At 55.2% G+C, this 14,527-nt stretch overlaps 1 protein-coding gene across 5 annotated transcripts in view; it reads left to right on the plus strand.

The window, feature by feature from the left end:
• The first annotated feature begins 344 nt into the window (after positions 1-344).
• The window catches only part of FOXP4 (forkhead box P4), a 50,692-nt gene continuing 36,509 nt past the window's right edge, over positions 345-14,527 (plus strand). For 4 of the 5 annotated variants that reach the window (XM_061398133.1, XM_061398135.1, XM_061398138.1 and 1 more), the window contains exon 1: positions 345-447. The gene's annotated coding sequence lies outside the window, so the exon portion shown is untranslated. The remainder of the gene's footprint in view (positions 448-14,527) is intronic. The other variant, XM_061398137.1, reaches the window with a different exon arrangement.

A 14,527-nucleotide genomic window follows, 5' to 3' on the forward strand; every position in this document is an offset into this window, starting at 1 on the left:
GCGTGCGGCCGGCGGCCGGGACGGAGCGCCCCCCACCCCCCGCCCAGCCCGCGAAGAGGGCGCGGCGCAGGCGGCGGCGGCGGCGCGGCGGGGAGGAGCCCGGGCCGGAACCAGGGCTGGGCCGGGGGCGGGGACGCCGGGGTCCCGGAGCCCCGGCGGCGAAGCGAGCGGACAAGCGTCGCGGGAGGACCGAGAAGGAGGAGCAGAGCCGAAGCAAGCCGAGCCGCCCCCAAAGTGCGATGCCCCGGCGAGGCTAGGGCGCGCGGCGGGCGGCCGGCCGGCGCGGCGCGGAGGGAGGGCGCCCGGGAGCTGCGCGGCGCCGGGCGGCGCGGAGGGGCAGCCCCAGCAGGCGGCGGCGGCGGCGGGCCCGGGCGGCGACCCGAGCGAGCCCCATGCCCCGCGCGGGCTGACGGGCCGGAGCCCGCACGGAGCGGCCGGGCCGGACAGGTAAGGTGGCCGGCCGAGCCCGGGGACGCGGGTGGGGGCTGGGCCGGCGACCAGCCCAACTCCCTCGCTCGCGCACTCTCTCGCCCGCTCACTGGCTCACTTTGTGTTTGCAAACTGCCCGCCGGAGACGCGCCGGGCGCCGGGAGGAGCCGGGCCCAGGCCGGCGCACTTTGTTCCAGCCGGGGCCGGCTGCGGCGCCCTGACCCCGCGGGGCCGCGACACCCAGCCCCTGGCTCAGGCCCCCGCGGCTGGGAGCTGCCTGGGGAACAGGTGGGGTCTACGGCGCGGCGGCGGGGGGTGGGCAGCGGAGGTCGGCCGGGGTGGGGATGGGGGGCTGGAGAGGCTATTAAGGCCCGCCATCCCCTCAAGAATCTAGGACCGGCCCCCTCCCGGCCTACCCGCGGGAAATGGGGTGTCTGGGGGAGCGACCACCGCACCACCCCCCTCCACTCCCCGAGTAAGACAAAGAGTACCTCCCGGCCTAGACTTTGCTGAGCCGGGGAGGGAAGTAGTGAAGTGGGGTCCCCCAACCCCAGTCTGTCTAGAACTCCCCAAGACGCGCCGGAGGCAGACAAATAGGGACGGGGGAGACCGCAGCCCAACTCGCCGCGCTTTGGATGAGGAGGGGACTCGGTTTGCTGGGGTCGCATCTCGGAGGTTCCGGGGCCAGTGGTCTCCTTTCCTTCATCCCTGGGTCGGCTGGGTCATACGAGAGGAAAACTTCTTGGGGACTTGAGAGCGTCTAGAAACGGCCTCCTGTGATTTTGTGCGCCGGTGCTGGAGGGTGGGGGGCTGACCCTGTGGGTATCTTTATTCGCCCCATTTGGAGAGAGCCCCGCCTCACCATACAGGGGAAGAGAGAAGGCGGCAGCAGGGTTCGGAGGTCGCCTGGGAAGAGTGTCCCGGGATAACCAAGTAGGACCCCCCTCCTCAGACCCAGAACTGTGGCATCTTCCCAGACAGGCCCCCCGCAAACACTTCTCCCCGAGCGGCGGTCACCCCGGCAGCGCTCCAGCCTTGCGCTCCCCATCAACGAACGCCTAACTAACTTGAGCTGAGCCTGGCTAGAACCCGAGGCGCTAGAAAGCGGGGCGCCTTGAGCTGCCAGGGGTCCTGGCCTCCCCGGCAAAGGACCGTGTGCTTTCGCGGGAGGCGGATTCTGAGTCAGAGGCCCTAACGGCTGCGGATTCCTTCTCTCCAATTGGGGCGACCTCGTGAACACTTGGGCGTCCCACCCGGACTCTCTTGGTTAGGAGAAGAGGATATGGGAACGCCGAGACCCTGAGCCCATATAGAACCCCCGGCTCAGCCGTGTGCATCGCCGGCTTCTCTTGCCAACTCCCGCCCCGCTGATATCCTCGCTCCCTCGGTGCCTGGGTTTAAGCCGTCTGGAGATCTCCCGCGTGTCTTGCATCCTTGGGCCGGGTCTCCCTGCTGTTTGACCTCAGAGACCGGAGCAGGGGTTGGAGGTGAGGTGCCCCAGGAGAAAACCCGAGTCTGAAGCTGTCATCCCAGTGGTTGCTGAGAAAAGCCTAGGAACATTTTGGCCAATGCGGGTTTTCACTTGAATTTGAGCATCTTCATCCGGCGTTAAAGCACGTGCCTGGACTGTCCCAAAGCCAACTGTGTTGGGTCTAGGATTGAGGGGTTGAGGAGCACAGTTTGAGAGGCACCTAGGGTTGGAGCTGGAGGCTCGCCTGGGTGCCCTCTTCTCCCACCCAGAAGGAAGGAGCTGTGGGATCATGTATACAGTCTGTAGCCGAGGGAGAGTCTGACCAGTGCCATTGTAGAACACAGCGGGTAATAGAGACCTCGACACCAAGGATTTGAACCCAGAAATTCACTTTTTGTGGGAACCTGGGACTGAACGCTACTGGCACTGGGCATTTCAAGCTGATGAGCTTCCTAGTAAGCCAGTGGGTGGGGCAGGGGTGAGAGGAAGGGGCAAAGGCCCAATAAGCTTGCCAGGCCCCAGCTGCTTTAAGGAGAGCCACCCCCCTCAGACAGCCCCTGCCTCAGCCAACCCTGCCCAACCTGGCAGAAAACTGCTGCAGGGGAAGGGAAATCTGCAGGCTTGTTTTGTTTTTGTTTTAACTTGAGAAACTTTGTTTTGCCTGGGTTCTGGGCTCTTTGTCACCTGGCAGGTAGGAGGGAGGCCCCTGGGACTGTGCTGTGGGCACCTGGACAGTCTGCCCGCTCCGGCACCCTTAGATCTGAGCCTCTCAGAAGCATGACTGTCTCCTGAGCTCCCCATCTGGTGTCACTCCCACTGTCATCAGTGGGGCACAGTGGCATCAGGTGGCAGTGGCTGTGCTCCCCGCCCCCCAACTTGGGACTCCTGTAAGATCTGAATCTCTCCTGGGTCCCCCCTCACTACCTTACCCCTCCCCAATCCTAACCTTGGCTCTACGCTGGGGGAGACCATGGGAACCTTTTCTTCTGGCACTAAGGGCTAGATTGCTGGGTGGGGTTTTCCTCTCCCTCTCCCGGTCCTGGGCAGGTTTTGCAGGACTTAGGGAGCTGGTGAACCCCTGAGCCTTGGGGAGAGAAAGTCATGACACCAGTGTGGGGGAGTGTGGGGGTGGGGTGGGGGGCTAGTGTGGCCCAACTTGCAAAAGGACCTATCTCTGTCCCTTCTCACACCTGGACACCCCTACCCCACCCCCTTTCCTCTGCCTTTGACCAGAAACTTCCTTTCTGGCTGCTGGCAGGTAGGTCCCTTCTTGCCAGGAATGTGCATATCCTGCTGGGCCCCTACTCCAAACACACCTCTTCCTTAGGGGCTGGAAAGTTGGGGGAGTGGTGGGAGGGTCCTTTAATCCATTAATCCCCCAAGAGTTTGCTGAGCCCCTACACTGTCTGGGCAGCTCCCAGACTGGGCATTGGAGTGCCCACGCTGTGAGGGCTGGGGTCTGCACATTGTCAGGGTAGGAAAGGCAGATGAGACATTAGAGAGAGGAGGGTGGTGCAAGGGTGTCTTTGTCAGAAGAGAAGTATGAGGTGCAAGGAGGGGAAGGGTCATCTCCCTGAGAAGGCTTCCCTGATCTGCCACGCCTGGCATGGCTGCACCCTTCTTGTCTACCTCTAATCCTTTGCTGCCCCACTGCCCTGGTGGCTTTCCCGTCTCTCCAGCTGAAATGCAAACCCCTCCAGCCCAGCTCAAGCGGGTACAGTGCCTTTGCTTTTCTAATACCCCAAACTGTGTATTCTTGCCTGGAGAATCCCAGAGACAGGAGCCTGGTGGGCTGCCATCTGTGGGGTCGAACAAAGTCGCACACGACTCAAGTGACTTAGCAACATCAGCAGTGCAAAGTAATACTTTCTTCCATCCAAGGAGCTCTGGCACAGTTTCCTTCAAAAGCTCCCAGCTTCCCAGACCAGGGCAGGACGGGCACTGTTTTTGACTGGATGCTGAGGCTCCAGTGGCTGCAGTGGCTTCCTATGACTTGGTGCCAGGACTCTGGAACTCAGGGCAAGGAACTCGGGCCTTCCCAGGGCAGAACATGGGTCACAGGGGAAAAGGCTTTGGAACCTGCCAGTGGTGATGAGACTCTGGAGAACTTAATTAAGCTCTTCGAACCGCAGTTTTCTTAAACATAAAGTAGGTCAGTGATAGCAGTTGAGAGCATGTTTGCCAGTGGGATGGAAGAGCAAGTGTAAAGTACCTAGAACGGTGCCTGGCACACCGTAGTACTGACCAAGGGGTAGCTTTTATTAGATTCTCAGCACTGCCAGGCCACGTGCTGGACTCGAAATTAATCTCCATTTTAAGGGTTAGGAAAATAAAGCCTAGAGAGAAGAAACAGCTTGTCTGAGGTCACATAGTTAGTTAGTGGTGGGGCTCCTAGAACTCCCACCAGTGTAACTGGTAGGGCTTGAGCCTCTGCTATGGGGAAGGGAGAAAGGAGAGGATGGGAGGGCCTGCCACTTCCCCTCCCTCTTTCATGGGCTCAGGCCTGGGTGCCCCTCAGTCCTCCAGCGAGAAGGCTGGATTTCCCCTTCCTGTCTTCCTTTTAAGGGAGGATCTGGGCTCAGGACTTGGGATCTCTCAGCTGCACAAGACCCTGGAAGGTCCACCTCCCCCCAGCATCCTAAGGTGCTCATGGACACAAAAGTGGGAGGGATAATACCCTAGAACACAGAGGAGGAAAAATGGTACCATCTTTCTCTAAAAAAGGGAGACTCCTATGGTTTGGAACCCTGGCTCACACAGTCTTATGGAAGATAGATTTGGCTGGCAGTCTCAAATCAATCTGGGACCCACCTCTGGATGGATCACCGTAGAGAAGCAAAAAGCTCCTTCCCTTGAGGGTGAAGTCACTGTCTTTTTCAGTGTTGCCTTCCTGGATTCTCCATGGAAATGCATACCTTCACCCACGGCCAGTGCTGCCCTGTTGGGGGGCACAGGAACCCTCTATTCCAACACCCCCCATACCCAGGCTTGCAGATACAGTTGGCTTGTGAAGTAGCATTCAGGTGGGTCCTGGGAGGAGCCTGGACTCAGAGCATGCCTGCCTGACCTAGAAACCAAGAGCTCCCAGCACAAAAGATACCCATTTGGACAAGGCCACAGTGTGCTGGACTAGAGAGTCAAAGCTGCTAGTGCCTCAAGGAGTGAGCCATTCTGGCCTCGGCCAGGCTGGTGGTCTTCCTTCCTTTGATCCTTGTCCCCTGCAGCCTGTTCGCCTGGGCCCAGAAGCCCTGCCTACCTCCCCAGGCCCCATCCTCTGCCCAACTGGAGCCTCCCAAGCTGGGACCAGAAGCTGGGTGGGGTCATTGGTGGTGCAGGGTGTGGGGAAAGGGTTTTTTCTCTCCCACTGGGAGTTTCTGACCATACCTACCTGGGCCACAAGTGCAGATGGGAAGGAGTGGGGATGAGACGGTGGGTTTTTCTCAGACGGTTACAGAGTAGGGTGTCTAGACTAGTGACCCCCCTGCATTTGTTCAAGATAGGCAGGGTCAGTGGGTGGAAGTTACCCAAATTTCCTTGGGCAGCGAAGGAGAGACAGATGATGGTGACTGGAGGGAAGGGTGGGTTGGGGATTGGAGACCGGGATTCCACAAACCTTGTGGAGCCATCACTGTGTGCGGTGGCCTTCCACCGCTGAGCTGCCAGAGTCTCTCCGCAAAGAGGTTTTAGCAGAGGTGGCTCTCTTGCAACTTGGAAAATCAGAAATGGAGCAAGTCCCCCAGTGAGGATCTTTCCCACAGGTGCTGGTGGTGGGGGGCAGGCTCTGGTTTCCATACTCCCCAGCCTGGACAAGATGCCTCGTCCTAGCGGCTGAGCCTGCAGGAGGGCTGAGCTGTGTGGAGGGAAACCGGCCTAGTGGGCTGGTGAAGGGGCTTCTGTTTCTTCATTCCGGCGGCCAGCGGGCAGACTCCGTTAGATTCGGTTTCCCAGCTCTGGAGCCCAGGCTTCCAGGAGACCCAGGCCGAAGGAAGTTGGTCCAAAAGAGGGTAGCATATACTTCCTCCCCTCTCTCCTTCAGGGGGTTCTTTGGGCAGAGTGTATGCGCCTTGAAAGAAAAGGGCACGCTGCTGGGGAGCATTTGGGGGAGGGATGGGGACTCGGGATTTACAGGAGACCGAGGGAGGGGCGGCTGCCGCTTGTGCTTGGGCGCAGTGCTTCTCCAGGCTTCCGCATCTCCAGTTCGGGTCGTCTCCGGGCCGGGTCAGAGTCGCAGGCGCTTGCGAAGGTCGGATGTTGAGGGAGCGTAGTCTGTCCACTTGGGGGAATCTTTCCCTTCGGAAGCCTCCAGGGTTCCCAGGAGAGGCCGAGCTCCAGGTTCTCGCGCCCCGGCTGAGCGCAGTCGTTCAGGATTGTTCGCCCGGCCAGTGTTTCCCGGAGCCTCCGCAAGCGCATCAGTGCGAGGTGCCGGCAGCTCCTTGATCTCTGAGACCTGAGCGCTGGGACGTGCGCGCCGAGTGTCTTCGGCCCTCTCCGAAAAGATGCTGGGGGCTTTTGAGAGGTCCAGGGAACTCTGGAAGAGGGGCCGGGTGGCCTCAGGTCTTTCAGCTACAGGGAGGGTCTCCCACGCCTTGTGCTGACCTCCTTGAGCTTGGGGCCGGTCTGGGTTGCGTGGGTCTGAGACTCCCTGGTGAGCGGCTCGGGTAAGCGCCACTACCCGCTTGTTCATTCCCTCTGCAACCTTGACCATGGACCATGATGCTCCCTCTCTGAGCCCCGGTTTTCCTGACTGTACTGCTGGGGAGGGAGCACCCACACTCCCCTTTCCCTGCTCTCCACTTTCTTGCAGCTGTGGAATGAAGGGATTGGGAGCTGGGTGAGAGAGGAGACTGGTCCCCTTTGTTCCACCGCCTCCGCGGGTCCTGCCCGACAGGGGCGCTGTGGAGCGCGGGGCAGCGACCCTGCGGCCCAGAAAAGTCTCCTCCCCCCCAATTAGGCAGCGGAGCCTGATTAGAGGGGCCACTGCGTGCCCCCTCCCTCCCGATCCCCATCTACGAAGATTTCCCTTCATCAGAATCTCACATCCTCCAGAAATTAATTTGATGCCTCTTGTTATCAATTAATTGAATCTCCTTGGGAGAGAGAGCTCAGCGAGGAGGGCTGCAGCTTGGCCCTTGTGTGCTGCCGCTCTGCCCTCCCCCTCACACCGGGACAGCCTCACCCCTTCCCCGTTTCTATTTTCCTGCTTTGAAATTTATTTTCTAAAATAAAACCACTGATATGGGCCTTTAGCCCAGTTTGGCTTGGATGGTTACCCATGGACTGGACACTACCTGAGATTCACCCTTCTGAGCTGGTGGGGGAGGGGGCAGTCTTCCTCTCCCCTGGGCCCGGTTTGATCCCTGCATTCATCAGCAAAACCAAACCCTTTAGAAATTTGGCCATGACCTTGATTCTGTGTGCTTCGAGGTCTGCTGGTGAGAAACTCGAAGAGGAGGATCAGGCTAGGAAGATCTGGGGACAGAATCATATACACACAGATAAACATCCTAGTTGGCAGAGGAGACATTGATCGACCAGGCTAGGGACTGTCAGTCACCAGGAGTTTATTCTTGTGAAAGTTCTGTCCTTTTTAGATGAGGCATTTAAGATCTGTTGCCCCCACCAGGGCTGATCTGTTAAATGTACAGCATAGGGCACAGGTGTGTGCCTCCTGCCAAAGAGACCTAGAAGGTCAGACTCTGCCTTCTGCACGGAAGATGGAGGAGGAAGGTTCTAGAAGACATCCTAAGTCTGGGAAGGGATTATGGCAGGTACAGAGTGGAACGAGGTGGTCACCGGACCCTGACTGAGGGACTATGATTTGCCATTTCACATACCTCCTCTCCTTGTTCTTGCTTAACAAGTGAGGTCCCCTGGCCCAGAGAGGTGATTAACTTGTCCAGGGTCACACAGTTGACTGGAACTTGCCCCTCTAGAATGCTGGCCGTAGGACTGAGATCACAGCTGGGCTAACTTCACCCCTTTGTTGGCTCTCACAAGGTTTATTACAGTGGTAAATTTCACATAAATATCTCTGCTTGGCTTCTTTTGAAAAACCCAAACACTATCAAACATGGAGCCTGTATTTCTGTGGGGTAAAGATAGACTGGGGTTGAGTACCCTCCGAGTCCCACTTGGCCCCCTTGGGGAGCAACTTTGTCATGGAGATTTTGCTGAAATGGCAACCCACTCCAGTATTCTTGCCTGGAAAATCCCTTGGACGGAGGAACCTGATAGGCTCAGTCCGTGGGGTCGCAAAGAGTCGGACACGACTGAGCGACTTCACTTTCACTTAAGTATTCTAGGAAGAGCTAGGCAGGACGGGTGTCCGAGAGGCTTTGCAAGGTCTGTACAAGCTCAGAAAAGACCTTTAAGGACACCCTGACCCACATCTAATTCTTGCACAGCTGCTTAAGAACTGATGGTGGTAGATGAATTTCCCCCCCTTCTTTCTACCACGGAGGGAATTTTAGGGTCTTACATCTTGAGGGGTCTGTTCTAAGCTGAAGTTAGCCCATCCGTTCCCAGGTGAACCCCTCTATGAAAGTCATCACCCTCTTACCTGCCATCCCCAACAGAAACTTAATGTACTTTTTGGTGGGGGAGAGGATACTTTCTTCCAAGAATGGAACCACAGGTGGGGACTAGAGAAGCTCTGGGCTGCAGTAACCTTTCCGGAAGTCATCCTGGAACAGGGAGAAAGATGTGGAAGGATCCTGTATCTTGCACATTTGAATATGGATGTGTTTTTTGGATGCCTCTGAGTTGATACCCAAGATTTCTGTAAATGCCACTGCTAGATATCATCAGGGGAGACAAAGAGAGGGCCCAGGGCCCAGAGAAGGCCAGACCACTGGTCTGTCCCAGGCTGGCAGGAGCCCTTCCTGTGCCCACGGGAGCCCCCTGGTGCCAAGGGCACTACCAGAACCAGGCTCCAGATGGCCTCTCAGGCCCTGGGTGAGTACCCCACCCCTTAACCAGCAGGCCCCCCACGAAAGACGGCACTATTTAATTAGCCATCTCTGATTAACCAAACTTGGCATTCGGCTCCTCTTGCCCTCATCTTTCCCAGCTCCGAATCAATGGCTTTGATATGCTAATTAGGGAGTAATTTAATTTCAAAAGGCCGCAATTAACAAGGGTGTTGTGGACATGCTGTAGTTAAGCGGAGTAATCTAATTTGCATTAGTAACAAGCAGGGACTAATTAGAAGCTTAATTAGACACTTAGATGGCTCTTATGTTTACTTTCTTAACGAGATGGAGTGGGCTCTTTGGTTCTCTTTTTTTCTTTTTCTCATTGTTAATTCTTTCTTTTGGTCACGGTACTCGAAAGAAGTGTTGAGGGAGGCCACCTTGCTAGGGCTTGGTGGAAGCATTTTGGGGCGGGAGCCAGTGAAAAGTGTGCTGGGGCAAGGGCATGGTGATGGTGGCGAGGCAAGGTTCGGATTCCTGGGAAATTCCAGTGACCGCCCTCCAGGCTTTGCCACCTTGAGATGGAATTCCAGGGAAGAGCTCTGGTTTGGGAGCTGTAGGGTTTCAGTTTGGCTCAACCTCCTAGCAGCCGAGAAACCTTGAAACATCACTAAACTTCCTCAAAGTGTGGTTCCTTCAAACGTCACAGTGAGTGCCTGTGTGTGACAGGACATGGGAAAGAACTTTCAAGGCCTCTGTGAGTGGAATAGTTGTTACTAAAATATATTCACAAATTGTGTGCCCAGGCTTCACTTACTGAAGACTCAGCTCAGAAGTCACCTCCTACAGGAAACCTTCCCGGAGCATCTTACTCCCTCGAGGCATCCATAGCCAGCCCCCTTCTCCAGTATCTCCTGAACGTAACACTGGTAAAGTTGTGTGTTGTGTAGTCAGTTTTCAACCCTGGCTGTACCGGAAATTTAGAACGCTGTTAAAATTCTCCATGCCTAGATCTGACTTCCCAGAGAATCCAATTAAATTGATCCGGGGTAGAGCCCAGGTGGGGGCTTCCCAGGTGGCACCAGTGGTAAAGAACCCGCCTGCCAATACAGGAGATATAAGAGACAGGAGTTCAATCCCTGGGTCAGGAAGATTCATTGGAGGAAGGCATGGCAATCCACTGCAGTATTCTTTGCCTGGAGAATCCCATGGACAGTAGAGCCTGGTGGGCTACAGTCCATAGGGTTGCAAAGAGTTGGACATGACTGAAGCTACTTAGCACACAGAGCATATATATGGATATTTTTTAATGCTTGTGTTTGCCTGTGTCTGTCTCTCTCCACCAAGCTATAACCGCCCTCCCGCCCAGCAAGGGCTGTGTTTTATTCACTTCTGTGTGCCCAAATGCCACTACCCTCTGTGGCCAGCGTCATTCACACAACTCTGTGACAACTAAAAAGTGCTGATTAAAATATTTGATGTCATGTGGAAATGGTTATGATAGTAAGTGGTGAGTGGGAAAACAAAAATTCAAACCATGTACAGATTATGAACCCAAGCTCACGTTTTAGAAGTTTATATGCAAAAAAAAAAAAAGAAGAAGTTTATATGCCCAACGAGAAAATGGACGAGACTGAAAGGGGTGGGGCCCCAAAGTCTAGCTCTCCAGCTGGTAGACTTACAGGTACTATTCATTTATTTCCTCTTCACATGCTTCTGCCAAGATGTCCTACTTTTATGATTAGAAGATAAAGTTATTTGAAACTTGGAGGAGAACCTAGAACAGAGAACCCCGGGATGGCGGCTCACCTTCCAAATCAGAGGCGGCTACAGACTTCTAAGAGGCACGTCCTTAGCCTGGCATGTGCACTAGCTCCTTGGGCTTGGAGGTTTTGTGCTAAGAAGAGGCCTCGAATGATCCCTGAACTTGGACACCAGATAGTTCCCAGTGTGCCATTCAGGGAGATTCTTAGGCTGAAGCGAGAATCTTAGCAGGGAGCCCAGGGCACCAGACTCTGACCCACACAAGAGCGTCCCACAGTCCAGGGAGGGCCCTGGAGAGGGACTGAGCTTTTTTTCTGGAGCTCTGATGGCCCCCTCAGCCTGAGGAGAGACACTGCCCAGGCTGATCAGAGTGCCAAGCAGTCATGGGGCTCGCATCACCCTACCTTGCTTTGGGGAGCCTATTGGGAGCTACAGAGACATTCTAACCCTTGGGTTCTATCTCACTTTCCTCAAGTGCTGAAGAGAGTGAAAATGGACGAGCCTGGAATGGGTGGGGCCCCAGCGTCAGGGCCGGGATGAGGGGATGGCATCTGGTCTTGCTGGGTCCCCACAACGGTAGTAAGTAGCCTTCTCTGCATACCTTCAGGCAGCGATACCGCAGCAGCCCTGTGAGGAAGGGTTACTGTATTAGCTTCACATGACAAATAAAGAAACCAAGGCTCAGATGGTGACCTCACTGCTCATGTTCTAATTACAGAGCTAATAAGAGACCAGAGCAGGGTCAGCAGGTAGGAGGTCCAATGAGGGGCTGGGAGGAAAGGCCGAGGCCCCCAGGGCTCCTGCAGGAGCCCTCCTCTCATCTGGTGGCCCGAAGCCAGTGGGCCTTCGGGGCCTGAGCTGGATGGGCAAGGGGATCCCCAGGCCTTGGGATGACAGATTGGGAAGTATCCTTCAGGTGCTTGAAATGCCAGCGCTCGTTGTGAAGAGCCCTCTGCTTTACATCCCTTGACACAAGTGGGATCTGATAGCAGGACAGCTAGAGGAGGAGGAGGAAAAAGAGAAGGGAGGAAATAAAAGGCAGCCCCATGCTCTGTTCCATATGGTACCTGCTTATGTGTGGCTTTTTTTTCCTCTAAATTGCACCTTATGAGAACCTATCTTTGAAAGTCCCCCCACCGCCATGTGGACTATTTATAAAGTCTTTTATTGAATTTATTAGAACATTGTTTCTGTTTTATGTTCTGATTTTTTGGCCATGAGGCATGTGGGATCTTAGTTCCCCAACCAAGGATTGAACCTGCTCTCCCTGTTTTGGAAGGTGAAGTCTGAACCACTGGACTGCCAGGGATGTCCCATGTCTTTTTATATAATCCAGAATTGCATCCATTTCAAAGACTCTTTGCTCTGAAGGAAGTCTTCAGAAACCAGTGACTGCTCTTGTGAAGTCAGGCCTTTTGCAGATTGCTGTTCCCCCTACATTCAGTGTACACTTTGCCTGACCGATACCTGCTTATTCTTCATTTCTAAGTATAGATGCCAGTTCTTAAAAAGAAGCCTTCTTTGCTCCTCCATATAAATTGAGTCTTTTATTTGTTCCTTGTACTCATATTTATAGAATTTGTTTTATTTGAGCTTATCTACATGTGTCCTTATTTATCGTCTGCCTCACCTTGTGGGGACATAGCTCCCGGAGTGCAAGGCCTACTCAGGTCTGCACAAACACAGGCTGGCACGTGGGTAGGTGCTTAAATATTTGTTGAACCAATGAATGGATGAAGGGTCGTTGCTGGTGAAATATTCTCCTGGGCAGCATCAGAAAGAGAAGAATGACTTTGTGGCCAAAACTTCACACTACTGGCTAAACTTTCAAAAAGACAAATGCCAAATTTACCCAGGAAAAAAGGGAGGTGAAGTTGTACCTCCATTATTACCAGTTGCCCTCAAAACACCCAGGACACCTACGCTGGCTTGTTTGAATTTTGTAAGCCAGTTGGGGGCCAGGACCGAGTTTTAGTATCCTGTAGATAGGGCCTCACTCAGTGCTTGGCTTAACTGGCCACGTTGAATGAACAAACGGTCTTGGAGGTAGATCACCTTGTTTTGGCCACCAGGAAGCTCATAACTGAAGCCAGTGCTTGTTGCTGGAGCCCTGCTGTTGCCTTGGACAGGCCGAATCAGCATCACCTAGGAACTTTTAAGAAATGAATTCTCAGGGCATTCCAGGCCTAAAATCAGAAGCTCCAGGCTGGGGGCCCAGTAATCTGTATTTTAACAAGCCCCCCAAGGCGATTCTGATGCACCGAAGTTTGAGATCCTCTGGCTTAAGGTCTTGGCCCATTTATTCTCCCTTGTACTACCCCATGGTATTATATTTTAAGTAGCTTTGTCTGTCTTTTATTGCAGTCGGCTTCCCAGTCTTTCTTGGAAGTTGATAGCGTTATATACATTGTAAACAGATAGCTACATCTAGTCCAATTTCCCCCATCATCCTACGGAGAAGAAAAGGGAAGAACTTGCCCCAAGTTAAACTGCAAACTGGTGACAGAGGTAGGGCTAGAAGCCAGCTTCTAGTCTAGTCTAGTCTCAGGCTTTCAACTGCCCTCCTAACAAGATTCTAGGTTTCCCAAGGGCTGGACCCCGGTGTCTGCTATTTCAACTCAAATCACCACCACTGCTCTGGGTACAGGTTACCTGTGGTCACGCCCCCACCAGCCGGGCTCCCCCTGAGAGCTGGGGGTGCGCCCCTTCTCCGGCTTCGCGAATGCACGTGTGCGCGTGTGCGCCCTGCCGGATGCGCAGCCCCTAGCCCCTAGCGAGAGCGCGCTGGGGGCTGCCCCGCCCCTTCCCTCGCTCCCTCCCTCCCTTGCGGGTAAACTCCGGGCATCCATCAGTCTGTTAATTGCACTAATTAGAGATCGCGGAGGTGTTAATTGGAAAACCCTGGTATTGTGCCTGTTTGGGGAAGAAAACGTCAATAAAAATTAATTGATGAGTTGGCAGGGCGGGCGGCGCGGGTTCGCGGCGAGGCATAGGGTGTCATGGCAATCGCTCAGATTAAGCGATTGTTAATTAAAAAGCTACGGTAATTAATACTCCGTACACCATATGGGCCCGCGGAAAAGGCACAAAAGGTTTCTCCGCGTGTGGGGCTCCCTGTTCCTTTTCCCCTCCCCCCCAGAAAGCACCCTAACCTTTGGGTCCTCCCTTTGGCCCCAAGGTGGGTGGAACTCGTCACTTCCGGCCAGGGAGGGGACAGAGGCAGGCCCGGCGCGTTCCAAGCCGGTCCGTGCTGCGAGCCCGCGTCCTTCGAAGGGCCAGGAGCCTCAGGGGAGGTGGGAGAGCCCCCAGCGGCCCCGCAGATGCCCCCAGAGCGGAAGAGGCGGTTGCGGCTTAGACCCTGCTTCCTTCCTTCCTTCCTTAACTGGCCAGAGGCTCTCAGGTGCCCTGGCGCCCCAGGGGAGCCCTGAGAGACCAGAAACCAGGACCTGCCCAATGGTAGGACCAGCACCCCAGGGAGAAATCCTGGAGCACAGGGGATGACTCTGCGCTGCCCCCAGCTTTCGGCAGGGCAGGGTTCAGGGAAGGCTGGGTGGGCAATGACCGAATCAATTTTAGGGAATCCTAGAAAGATCTTGTTCCCTCTCCTTACATGTCCATTTGAAGGAAAAAAAAGCAACCAGTGACTGGCCCAAGGTCACCCAGCTGGCCGTTGAAACCAGATGGTCTCCTTCCCAGAGCGCCTCTTGGCTCCTGCAGGTGGTCAGTCAGCAGCTCTTTGCTGAGGACAGGGGTGCCCAGGGCTGGAGCTGGCTTGGCAGAGGAGGGAGTGTGTGGAAAGAGGCAGAGGGGTGGGAGTGAACGGAGGAGGGGGCTCTTGGAGGGGCCCCCTCAGTACCACAGCAGGCAGCCCAAGTTTCCACTGGGAATTTTGAGGCCTGCATTTCCCTTTGGGAAAGGGACAGCTTTGATTCAAGTGGACCCTCCGTGTCTC

Source organism: Bos javanicus, chromosome 23 (assembly GCF_032452875.1).
Source record: "Bos javanicus breed banteng chromosome 23, ARS-OSU_banteng_1.0, whole genome shotgun sequence".
Lineage (NCBI taxonomy): Eukaryota > Metazoa > Chordata > Mammalia > Artiodactyla > Bovidae > Bos > Bos javanicus.